The sequence below is a fragment of the Dromiciops gliroides genome, chromosome 3 (assembly GCF_019393635.1).
Source record: "Dromiciops gliroides isolate mDroGli1 chromosome 3, mDroGli1.pri, whole genome shotgun sequence".
In the NCBI taxonomy this organism is placed as follows: Eukaryota; Metazoa; Chordata; class Mammalia; order Microbiotheria; family Microbiotheriidae; genus Dromiciops; species Dromiciops gliroides.
In genome coordinates, this window is record NC_057863.1 from 144750139 (window position 1) to 144760863 (window position 10725).

Here is a 10725-nt window from a genome sequence, read left to right on the forward strand (position 1 = left end):
TACCCCTACCTGGGCCGCCACCAGTCAAGACTGTTTCCTGGTTCTCTGCAAGAGTAAAATAACAAAATTCTTCCACAGTGCCAGAAGAGACCCCTATAATATCCCCCAGGCCAACGGATCAACCATCTCACCAGACTATGTGCTTCGTTCCAGAAGATCCTGGCACTGCAGCCAATTCAGAGGCTCTAGGGTTCTCTTTCTCTGGCACAACCAGTCAGGGGCTGGATATGTGTTGGCATGGTTTGGGTCTGGATCTGTGTTAACACAGCCTGGGTCTGGGTGGCCAGCTTGAGGCTGGATTGGTGCAGCATGGCCTGGGTCTGGATCTGTGTTGGTTGTACCATGGGGTTTTGGGCTTGATTGTGTGGGGAGGTCCAAGAGGTTAATGCCTTTCCTCTGCCATCTTTGCTCTGCCCCCTATAATGCATTATTGACCTTACATTTATTCCAAACATGATGAAATCCTTGAGAATAATATATATTCTTCTTAATTTGCTTTAAGGGAAAAGGAAAAGAAAACTTTGCAACTTAGCATACTATTTGGCCCAGAAATACTAATATTAAGGCTATATTCCAAAGACATCATTAAAAGGGGAAAGTATCCACATGCACAAACATATTTATAACTGCTCTTTTTGTGTTGGTAAAAAATTGGAAATTGAGGAGATACCCATCAACTGAGGAATGGCTTATACAGAGAACCACCCACAGGACAGGTGTGACTTGGCCAAGTCATCTCAGCACAGGGAACAAGCTGAGGGTGGTGAGGAATCCACAAGCCATAGAAGCCACAGAACAGAAAGCCAGGGACCAGGTCTCTATTCTTCAGCACAAGAAGCTTGCAATAGTGGCCCTTAAGAAAAAAATCTCCAAGGCCAAATGGATTTGCAAGTGAATTCTACCAAATATTTAAAGAAAAATGTATTCCAATGCTGTACAAATTATTTTGGAAAATAGGTGGAGTTTAATAAATTCCTTTTATGACAAAAATCTGGTGTTGATACCTAAAACAGGCAGAGCCAAAACAAAGAAGGATTATAGGTCAATTTTCCTAAGAATATCAATGCAAAAATCTTAAATAAAATAATAGCAAAGAGATTACAGCAATTAATCACCAGGATAATAAAGGATGACTAGGTGGGATTTATACCAGGAATGCAGGGCTTATTCAACATTAGGAAAACTATCAATGTAATCAACCACATCCATAAGAAAACTAACCAAAATCATGATTACCTCAATAGATGCAGATAAAGCATTTGACAAAATATAGCAATCATTCCTATTAAAAACATGAGAGAAATGAGGCAGCTAGGTGGTATAGTGGATAGAGCACCAGCCCTGGATTCAGGAGTACCTGAGTTCAAATCTGGCCTCAGACATGAAATACTTACTAGCTGTGTGACCCTGGGCAAGTCACTTAATCCCAATTGCCCTGCAAAAAAAACCAACCAACCAACCAAACAAAAACAAAAACAAAAATACCATGAAAGAGCATAGAGATAAGTTGAACTTTCCTTCAAATAATAAGCAGCCTCTACTTAAAACCATCAGCAGGAGCCAAGATGGTAGAGGGGAAGCAGCAAACTGCCTGAGCTCTCCTTCTGTTCCCTCAAAAAGAACATTAAATCAAGCCTCTGGACAGATTCTGAAACTACAGAACCTGCAAAGGGACAGAGAGAAACAATCCTCCAACCAGAGATCATTTAGAAGATTTCAGGAAAAGGTCGGTCTGACTCGGGCAAAAGGGAGACCCAGCCTAGGGCAGCAGCCCAGCGCCAAGGGGGTTGGGGAAAGTCAGCAGGAGTTGCGGGCCGCAGCCGAACAACTGAGGCCCCTGGAACCTGGTTCAAAAATATGGTGACCAAGAAGGACAGTGGAAAAACCTACCTGCACCGGCCAGGAGGGCCACGAACGGGTGAAGCGAGATCGGATGCTGGCATCGGGCACCTGGCTGGCTGAGCGCACTCAGACAGGAAGTGCAGGGCGGGGGATCTCCACACACCATAAAGGCCTCAGAGTGAAAATCCAGCCACACAGCACCTATACACCTGCATGAGAAGCCCAAAACAGAGACCCTGGTGCCCCCAGAGCAGACCTCAACTTAAAAAATAAATAAATAAGCTGCAATAATGAGTAAGAAGCAAAAAAGAGCCCTCTCCATTGAGAGCTTCTGTATCAATAGGGAAGAAGCCAACACAAACTCAGATGAGGACAATAGCCTCAAATTGCCTTCATCTGAAGCCTCCCGAGGGAAGGTGAATTGGTCTCAAGAACAAGAAGCCTTCCTGGAAGAGCTCAAAAAGGATTTTAAAAATCAATTGAGAGAGGTAGAAGAAAAAAATGGGATGAGAAATGAAAGCAAAACAAGAAAACTATGAAAAAAGAATCAGCAGCTTAGAAAAGGAAGCATATAATTTCACTGAAGAAAACAATGCCTTAAAAAGTTCATTTGGCCAAATGGAAAAAAAGGTGCATAATCTCATTGAAGAAAACACTGCCTTAAAAATTCACTTGCCCAAATGGAAAAAAAGGTGAATAATCTCACTGAAGAAAACAATGCCTTAAAAATTAAAATGGGACAGTTGGAAGGTAAGGAATCCACGAGACACAAGGAATCAGTCAAGCAGAATCAAAAGAATGAAAAAATAGAAGAAAATGTTAAATACCTCACTGGAAAGATAACTGATCTAGAAAACAGATCGAGGAGAGACAATTTGAGAATCATTGAACTGCCTGAAAGCCATGACCAGAAAAATAATCTAGACACCATATTCCAGGAAATTATTAAGGAGAACTGCCCTGATATCATAGAATCAGAGGATAAAATCATCATTGAAAGAATCCACCAATCACCTCCTGAAAGAGACCCCAAAAGGAAAACTCCACGGAATATTGTAGCCAAATTCCAGAATTATCAGGTGAAGGAGAAAATACTCCAAGCAGCCAAAAAGAAGCAATTTAAATATCATGGAGCCAAAGTCAGGATTGCTCAGGACCTGGCAGCTTCAACATTAAAGGACCGCAAGGCTTGGAATATGATATTCTGGAAGGCAAAGGAGCTTGGATTGCAGCCAAGAATCTATTACCTAGAAAAAATGTGCATTTTCTTTCAGGGGAAAAGATGGACATTTAATGACATTGGGGAATTTCAATCTTTCCTGGTGAAAAGACCAGAACTGAATAGAAAAATTCGATCTCAACATACAAGACTCAAGAGAAGTTTAAAAAGGTAAACAGAGGGGGAAAAAAAAAAAGGTTACCCTATTAGGTTAAACTGTTTATATCCCTACACAGGAAGATAATACTCATAACTCTTAAGAACTGTAAATGAATTTGGGCAGAGAAAAGGACTTTACACAGAGGGTATAAATATAAATTGTCTTTGATGTGATGATACAAAAAATAATTAAGGGGTTAAAAGGGAGTCTATGGGGAGGAGAGGAAAGGGGAAGGGGAACGGGATGAATTATATCATATGAAGAGGTGAAAAATAAAACCTATTACAATAGAGGAAAAGAAAGGAGGGGTGAACATTGTTTCAACCCTATTCTCATTAGATTTGATTCAAAGAGGGAATAACATATACATTCATTGGGATAAAGAAACTTAACTCATTCTTTAGGGAAGCAAAAGGGGAAGGGAAAGGGGGAGGTACTGTTAGAAGGGAGGACAAAAGCAAGGGAGAAAAGGGTAAAGAAAAGAGAGGGGGGTGAAAAAAAGGAAGGCAGATTGGGGGAGGCAGGGGTAAGAAGTAAAACATCAGTGAGGAGGAATAGGGTGAAAGAAGGGGGGAAAAGTACAAAGGGGGTAAATAGAAGGGAGGGGAATAGACAGTCAGTAATAATAACTGTTAATGTGAATGGGATGAACTCTGTTATAAAATGGAAATGAATTGCAGAGTGGATTAAAAACCAGAACCCTACAATATGCTGTTTACAAGAAACACATCTGAAGCAGAGAGATACAAACAGAGTACAGGTAAAAGGCTGGGGCAGAATATATTATGCCTCAGCTAAAGTAAAAAAAAGCAGGAGTAACAATCCTTATCTCAGACAAAGCGCAGGCAAAAATAGATCTCATTAAAAGAGATAAGGAAGGAAACTACATCTTGCTAAAAAGTACTATATATAATGAAGTAATATCAATATTAAATATGTATGCATCAAGTGGTATAGCATCTGGGTTCTTAGAGGAGAAGTTAAATGAGTTACAAGAGGAATTAGTAATATTATACTAGTGGGTGATCTGAATCTCCCTCTCTCAGAATTAGATAAATCTAGCCAAAAAATAAATAAGAAAGAAGTGAAAGAGGTGAATAGATTACTAGAAAAGTTAGACATGATAGATGTCTAGAGAAAACTGAATGGGGATAGAAAGGAATATACCTTCTTCTCAGCAGTAGATGGCACATTTTCAAAAACTGACCATGTATTAGGACACAAAAACATCATAGTCAAATGTACAAAGGCAGAAATAGTAAATGCATCCTTCTCAGATAATGATGCAATAAAAATTACATGTAAGAAAGAGCCAGGGAAAAGTAGAATGAAATTCAATTGGAAACTAAATAATTTCATTCTAAAGAATGAATGAGCCAAACAACAAATCATAGAAACAATCAATAACTATATCGAAGAGAATGACAATAATGAGACAACATACCAAAAACTATGGGATGCAGCCAAAGCAGTGCTTAGTAGAAAATTTATAGCTCTAACTGCTTACATGAATAAAAAAGAGAAAGAGGAGATTAATGAATTGGGCACGCAACTCAAAAAGCTAGAAAAAGAACAAATTAGAAATCCCCAATTAGACACTAAATTAGAGATCCTGAAAATCAAAGGACAAATTAATAAATTGAAAGCAAAAAAAAAACTATAAAAGTAATCAATAAAATTAAGAGCTGGTTTTATGAAAAAACCAATCAATAAAAGACATAACATATTAGTTAATTTGATTAAAAAAAAGAAAGAAGAAAACCAAATTACCAGTATCAAAAATGAAAAAGGTGATGTTACCACCAATGAAGTGGAAATGAAATCAATAATTAGGAATTATTTTGCCCAACTGTATGCCAATAAATTTGACAATCTAAATGAAATGGATGAATATTTACAAAAACACAAACTGCCCAGGTTAACTGAAGAGGAAATAAAATCCTTAAATAAACCCATATTAGAAAAAGAAATTGAACAAGACATTAATGAACTCCCTAAGAAAAAATCCCCAGGGCCAAATGGCTTAACGGGTGAATTTTACCAAACATTTAAAGAACAATTAATTCCAATATTATACAAATTATTTGGAAAAATAGGTGAAGAAAGAGTTCTACCAAATTCGTTTTATGATGCAAATATGGTGGTGATACCAAAACCAGGCAAAGCAAAAACAGAGAAAGATAATTATAGACCAATTTCCCTAATTAATATTGATGCTAAAATCTTAAATAAGATATTGGCAAGGAGATTACAGCAAGTGATCACCAGGATAATACACTATGACCAGGTGGGATTTATACCAGGAATGCAGGGCTGGTTCAACATTAGGAAAACTATTAACATAATCAACCACATCAATAAGAAAACCAACCAAAATCATATGATTATCTCAATAGATGCAGAGAAAGCTTTTTAGAAAATACAACACCCATTCCTAATAAAAACACTGGAGAGTTTAGGAATAGGTGGAGCTTTCCTTAAAATAATAAACAGTATCTACATAAAGCCATCAGCAAGTATTATATGCAATGGAGATAAATTAGAGGCCTTCCCAATAATATCAGGGGTGAAACAGGGATGTCCATTATCACCCCTATTATTTAATATTGTCCTAGAAATGTTAGCTTTAGCAATCAGAGAAGAGAAAGGAATTAAAGGAATTAGAATAGGCAAGAAGGAAACAAAACTATCACTCTTTGCAGATGATATGATGGTATACTTAAAGAATGCTAGAGAATCAACTCAAAAATTACTTGAAACAATTAACAACTTTAACAAAGTAGCAGGATATAAAATAAATCCACATAAATCATCAGCATTTCTATACATGACCAACAAAGTCCAGCAGCAAGAGATAGAAAGAGAAATTCCATTTAAAGTAATGGTAGATAATATAAAATACTTGGGAGTCTACTTGCCAAGACAAACTCAGGAGCTCTATGAACACAACTACCAAACACTCTTCACACAAATCAAATCAGATCTAAATAATTGGAAAGATATCAATTGCTCATGGATAGGCAGAACTAATATAATAAAAATGACAGTACTGCCTAAATTAATTTACTTATTCAGTGCCATACCAATCAGACTACCTAAAAATTATTTTATATAGCTACAAAAAATAATAAAAAAAATTCATCTGGAAAAACAAAAACTCAAGAATATCCTGGGAAATAATGAAAAAAAATTCACAGGAAGGTGGGTTAGCAGTACCAAACCAGGAGCTCTACTATAAAGCGGGAGTCATCAAAATTATCTGGTACTGGCTAAAAAATAGAGTGGTAGATCAAAGGAATAGGCTACGCTCAGGAAATACAATAGTAAATGGCACTAGTAATGTAGTGTTTGATAAACCCAAAGACCCCAGCTTCTGGGATAGGAACTCAGTATTTGACAAAAACTGCTGGGAAAACTGGAAGATAGTATGGCAGAAATTAGGCATAGACCAACATCTTACACATTATGCTAAAATAAGGTCAAAATGGATACACGATTTAGACATAAGAGGTGATACCATAGGTAAATTAGGAGAGAAAGAATAGTCTACCTGTCAGATCTTTGGAAAGCAAAACAGTTTATGACCAAACAAGAGATAGAGTAAATTATAAAATGCAAAATGGATGATTTTGATTATATTAAATTAAAAAATTTTTGTACAAACAGAAGCAATGCACCCAAAATTAGAAGGGAGGCAGAAAGCTGGGAAATAATTTTTGTGGCCAGTACTTTTGATAAAGTCCTCATTTCTAAAATATCTAGGGAAGTAAATCAAATTTATAAGAATCCAAGTCATTTCCCAATTGAGAAATGGTCAAAGGATATGAACAGGCAGTTTTCTGATGAAGTAACCAAAGCTATCTATTCCCATATGATAACATGCTATAAATCTCTAATGATTAGAGCGATACAAATTAAAACAACTCTGAGGTACCACCTGACACCTATCAGATTGTCTAAAATGACGAAAAAGGAAAAGAATAAATGTTGGAGAAGCTGTGGGAAAATTGGAACACTAATGCATTGTTGGTGGAGCTGTGAACTGATCCAACCATTCTGGGGAGCAATTTGGAATTATGCCCAAAGGGTGATAAAGCTGTGCATACCCTTTGATCCAGCAATACCCCTTTTGGGTGTTTTTCCCAAAGAGATCATGGAAAAGGGAGAGGGACCCACATGTACAAAAATATTTATAGCTGCTCTTTACGTGGTGGCAAGGAATTGGAAGTTGAGGGGGTGCCCATCAATTGGGGAATGGCTGGACAAGTTGTGGTATATGAATACAATGGAATACTATTGTGCTGTAAGAAATGATGAGCAGAAGGAGTTCAGAGAAACCTGGAGGGTCTTGCGTGGACTGATGATGAGTGAGATGAACAGAACCAGAAGAACATTGTACACAGTATCATCAACATTGAGTGTTGATCTACTGTGATGGACTATATTCTTCTCACCAATACAATGATATAGAAGAGTTCCAGGGAACTCATGATAGAAGAGGATCTAAAAATCCAAGAAAAAAAAAAGAACTGTGGAGTATAGATGCAGAATGAACCATACTATTTCTTTTGTTTATGGTGCTGTTGTTGTTTTTTTTTTCTATTTTGAGGTTTTTCATCATTGCTCTGATTTTTTCTCTTATAACAGGACTAATGCAGAAATAGGATTACTGTTATTATGTGTATATATATGTGTGTGTTTATATATATGTATATGTATATAGACATATAGATATATAGATATAACCTATGTCAGATTACCTGCTGTCTAGGGGAGGGGGAGGGAGGGGAGGGAGGGAGAAAAATCTGAAATTGTAAAGCTTGTATAAACAAAAGTTGAGAACTATCTTTACATGTAACGGAAAAAATAAAATACCTTATATGTAAAAAAAAAGTAAAAAGAGAAATAACGTGGTGAATAAATACATACTTTATTAACAATGAAAAAAAAACCATCAGCAAACATTATATCTAATGGGGATAAGTTGGAGGGATTCCCAATAAGAACAGTGCTGAAATTTGGATGTCCATTATCATCTCTATTATTTAATATTGTATTAGATATGTTACCTTAGCAATGAGAACAAAAAGAATCAAAGGAATTAGAATAAGCAAGGAGGGAACAAAACTATCACTCTTTGCAGATTATATGATGACATACTTCGAGAATCCTAGAAAATCAACTAAAATACTACTTGAAACAGTTAACATCTTTAGCAAAGGTGCAGGATATAAAATAAATTCATATAAATCATCAGCATTTCCATCATCAAGAGATAGAAAAAGAAAGTCCATTTAAAGTAACTATAGACAATATAAGATACTTAGGCATCTACCTGCCAAAAGAAACCCAGGAACTCTATGAACACAATTATAAAACACTTTTTACACAAATAAAATCATATCTAAATAGCTGGAAAAATGTCAATTGTTCATGAGTAGGATGAGCTAATATAATAAAAATGACAATTCTACCTAAATTCATTTACTTATTCAGTGCCATACAAATCAGACTACCTAAAAATGATTTTATAGAGCTAGAAAAAATACAAAGTATATTTGGAAGAACAAAAGGTCAACTATATCAAGGGAACTAAGGGAAAAATGCACAGGATGTTGGGCTAGCCATACAACGTCTGGAGCTATATTATAAAGTGGCAGTCATCAAACCTATTTGGTACTGGCTCAGAAATAGAGTGGAATATCAGTGGAATAGCTTAGGTATAGGAGATCCAGTAGTAAATGGCTATGGTAATCTACTGTTTTTTAAACCTAAAGACTCCAGGTTCTGGGATAGGAACTAAGTATTTTACAAAAGCTGCTGTGAAAACTGGAAGATAGTATGCAAAAACTAGGCACAGACTTACATCATACTAATTGTTACATGATTTAGGCATAAAAGGTGATATCATTGGTAAATTAGGAAAGGAAGGAATAGGTTACCTCTCATATCTATGAAGAAGAGGGCAATTTATGACCAAACAAAAGATAGAGAATATTATGAAATCAAAAATGTATTATTTTTATTGCATTAAATTAAAAAGTATTTTTTTACAAACATAAGTAATGTAGCCAAAATTATAAGGGAAGCAGAAATCTGAAAAATAATTTTTATAGCCAGTATTTCTGATAAAGGCCTTATTTCTTAATCAAATTTATAATAATGAAGGCATTCCTCAATTGAGATATGGTCAAAGGATATGAGCAGGCATTTTTCAGATATTGAAATTGAAGCTATCTATTGCCATATGAAAAAATGATCTAAATCACTATTTATTAAAGAAATGAAAACTAAATTTAAAAAACTCCAGGTTACCACTTCACACCTGTCAGATTGGCTAATATGACAAGGAAAATAAGATCTGTTGGAGAAACCATGGAAAAATTGAAACTCTACTGCATGGTTGGTGGAGTTGTGAACTGATCCATTCATTTTGGAGGACAATTTGGAATGATCCGCAAAGGTCTATAAAACTGTGCATACCCTTTTACTCAGTAATAGCACTTCTTGGTCTGTATCCCAAAGAGATCATAGAAAAGGAAAAAGTACCCATATATACATAAATATTTATAACAGCTCTCTTTGTGGTGGTAAAGAATTGGAAATTTAAGGAATACACATCAGTAGGGGAATGTCTGAACAGGTTGTAGTATATGAAAATAATGGACTACTACTGTGCTATAAGAAATGATGAGCAGACAGATTTCAGAAAAAAAAGAAAAGAAAAGCCTATGACAGACTTAAATGGACTGCTGCTAAGTGAAGTGAGCAGAACCAAGAAAACATTGTACACAGTAACAGCAAAATTGTGTGATGATCAACTGTGATAGACATGGCTCTTCTCAGTGGTTCAATGATCCAAGACAATTTCAAAGAACTCATGATGGATAATGTTCTCTACATCTAGAACAAAAGAATTGTGGATTCTGAATTCAGATTGAACCATACTGTTTCTATTTTGTAGTGTTTTTTTTTTTAGGTTTTCCCTTGTGTTCTGATTCTTCTTTTACAAGATGACTAATGCAGAGATATGTTGAATGTGATTGTACATATGTAACCTATATGAGATTGCTTTCTCTCTTTAGGGAGGTGGGAGGGATGTGAGGAAAGGGACGGAAGTGAAAAAGGGATAAAAATTTGGAACTTAAATCTTATGAAAACATGTTGAAAACTATCTTTAGATGTAACTGAAAAATAATAAAATATTTTTATTATAAAATAAAACAATAATAACAACAAAATTCGAGAATGGCTGAACAAATTGTAGCATATGAATGTAATGGAATATTATTTTGCTGTAAGATATGATGGGCAGGCAGATTTTAGGGGAAAAAAAAACCTGAAAGGACTTACATGAAGTGATGCTGAGGGAAGTGAGCAAAACCAAGATAATATTGTACACAGTAACAGAAACATTGTTTGATGGTCAATTGTGATAGACTGAGTTCTTTTCAGCAATACAATGATCCAAGGCAATTCTGAAAACTCATGATGGAAAGTGCTC